This window comes from Aegilops tauschii, chromosome 4 (assembly GCF_002575655.3).
Source record: "Aegilops tauschii subsp. strangulata cultivar AL8/78 chromosome 4, Aet v6.0, whole genome shotgun sequence".
Taxonomy (NCBI): domain Eukaryota; kingdom Viridiplantae; phylum Streptophyta; class Magnoliopsida; order Poales; family Poaceae; genus Aegilops; species Aegilops tauschii.
Genome location: NC_053038.3, coordinates 280,732,818 through 280,735,751, shown reverse-complemented (window position 1 = coordinate 280,735,751; position 2,934 = coordinate 280,732,818). Strand labels below are relative to the sequence as shown.

Genomic DNA, 2,934 nt, shown 5'->3' with positions numbered 1-2,934 from the left:
TGTTGAATTGCATCTGTGTAGCTTACAACTTATACCTGCAACGATCACTTACCCATAAGACACATTTAACTTGGGACTGTGATGTAGGTTGCATCTTGCATTGTCTTCTAGCTTGTACTGCTTCTAATTTCTTGAAATGGCACTTACGACGAGACACTTTTTACCTGATAGAGTGATATTGGTTGCATGTTCATATGGTGCCTAGCTTTCATTTCTTCTAATTTTGTTGAAATGCTTTCCGCTTACTGTTTTTTCATACATATTCCATCCTCCTATCATACGTGTGAATATGAAACGCTGTCTTTTTTTGTATATATTCCATCCTCATATCCTGCGCTTGCCTTACATCAAAGTAGTGTTCGTCTGTATCATGCATCAACCAGTTATGCAGAGCTAATTTTATTCATCTTCTTGTGGTTTTGACTTCATAAGGCAATATCAGAAAATAGGAAGGAAAAGAGTAAGTTAGGGGATGTTGGTGGTCCTCCGCACCGACGCAAACAGAGACTCTCTAGATTTGCCACTGCTACTGCTAATGAAGTTGAAGTCCCAAGTCTACATGATGAGTTCATCTCCCATACTCCACCATCGCAGGTGCTTGCTCTAAGTTGACAGTGTGATAATTGGTTTCATGTTGCATATGTTTTCTAGCCTGTATTTCTTCTATTTTTATTAAATTGCACCTGCTGAGTTTATACGTTATACATGTGCATATGACATGGCTTTCTGTGTCTAGAATACACTGCATCTATCTATCATACCATGTTCTTACATCAAAGTACTGCTGTTGTGTATCCCGCATCAGTCACTCATGATTGGACGCTTTTAACATGGCAGTTTGATAGTGGTTGCATCTTGCATTTATTTCTACGTTGTACTACTTCTAATTTTTCGAATTGCCACTTATGACAAGACACTTTTAACTTGGCAGAGTAATATTGGTTGCATCTTTCATATGGTGTCTAGCTTGCATTACTTCTATTTTCTTGAAAATCCTTCTGCTTAGTTTGCACATCGTAGCTGTGAATATGTCATGCAGTCCTGTTTTTCTTACATATTCCATCCTCATACGATTGTCTTACATCAAAGTATTGCTTGTCTGTATCATGCATCAATGAGTTCTGAAGAGTGATTTTATTCTTTTGTGTTGTGGCTACAGCTTGACATGGCAAAGTCAAAAAAGAGCAAGGAAAATAATATAGTAGGGAGTGCTGTTACTCGTCGGGTGAAACGGAAAAGGTTCTGCCGTCGAGATTCTGCTGGTACTTATAGTGCAGTAGAAGGTCCAAGTCCACCGGCTAAATCTACAAACACTGTATCACCTGCTCCACCAGCTGCAGCATCCGCTTCAACTGTACCAGCATCTCAACCAGTTACTCGTTCGTTTGCTCCGGAACTGGCCAGTTCCCAAGCTGCTTTCACACCTAACACTACTTCCGAAGCACTGCTGACACAACATGACTTGGCAAGATCAGATGAACCTCATGAGCATCAACACCAAGACGGTACCTGACCGAGTCAAGTTGCAGTTGCATGCTCCTTTATATGTACTCTCACAGTTTGATGTACACTAACACTTTCCATATTCGTTGTTGAACTAGCACCATGGCGCAAGCGGAAACAGACATCAGGGATAATGCTTGATAGATTAACAAAATCTAAAGGAGGAAGAATGGAGATCCATTTGAGGCAGGTTTAAAAAGGCCACGTGATGCTACAGTCAGCCAAGTTAGTATCAGAGGCAGCCGTTGCCGTTAGGTGTCATGCACGTATCCTCCCAACGTGGATCCAGTACAGGAATGAGAAAGACAATACCCAGTTTAACACCTTCCTTGACCATTTATCCGTAAGTAATGTTATTCATCGCAATTAGTAATATTGTCTTGCTCTGTCCCATACTTTCTAGCTTCCTCCTAATAAGACTCACATTCTTTTTCAACTGATGAGGTTCAAGTTGGATCCGAAAGAAGATGCAACTAAACAAGCATGCACTCATGTTTTTCAGTCTGCTCTGCGACAATATCGGTACCACCTTAGAAAATCTCACTTTGAAGGCAAGGCTAACAATGAAATAGCCCAAACATCTCCAGTGGAATATATTACAGATGAAGACTGGACAGCCCTCGTTAAACACTGGTCTGATCCAAAGTATCAGGTAGGCTATATGTGTTTGATCAGACCACATATTGAACTTGTATTTATGTATGTGCCTTACAAGTGTATCTTCTTCTAGGCTAACTGTTTGAAGAACAAAACCAACCGTTCTAAAGTGAAATTCCAACAGACAATAGGATCTCGTAGCTATATTGCACACTACGAGGCTCTTGTAAATAGCTGCTACTTCCTTCTTTTTTTGTGCCATATTATCGTATCTATATTGACTTGTTCCAAATACAGAGGAAAGCCCGTGCGGACCAAAAAGAACCTGAACCGAATGCAGTGCAAATCTTCAAGGATTGCCACACCAGCAAGATGAAGGGCATGAGCACACCAGTTCAAGCCGCTGTTGTAAGTCCTTACTCCTCCTGCCTTGAACTGATTGGTACTGTGATGTGTTCATTTAACTACTTGGTTTGCAGCCAATGTCAGTTACTCTGTTCACTTTTATTCACAGTTGTCTTAACGTATAATTTCACCTTACATGGTTTAAAAGAGATGAAGGATATTCTTTTGGTCTTGATCTGTAATCTAGTTGTTATGTTCACGTGCGCACACAATGATAAAATAGCCTATTTGTTTTATATCTGTTTGCCCATGATATGAATGATGTCATACTATGTTCATCCTACTTTAAACCATGTCTCTTTATCCTTAGATGTCAATGAATGTGAGGAAATAGACAATACAGTAGGCATGCTACATGGACATATGTTCCGAAAGTGATTTTATTATGTAGTTGGCACTACAATACATGCTAATGTATTACAGTAGTTC

The 2,934-nt window shown here is 39.9% G+C and overlaps 1 long non-coding RNA gene across 1 annotated transcript; it reads left to right on the top strand.

Moving 5' to 3' along the window:
- Positions 1–1,162: 1,162 nt before the first annotated feature.
- Positions 1,163–2,302, top strand: LOC141021508 (uncharacterized). The gene is made up of 3 exons (XR_012182827.1): positions 1,163–1,846; positions 1,955–2,155; positions 2,234–2,302. It is a non-coding gene; the product is annotated as an uncharacterized lncRNA (long non-coding RNA).
- Positions 2,303–2,934: the final 632 nt, after the last annotated feature.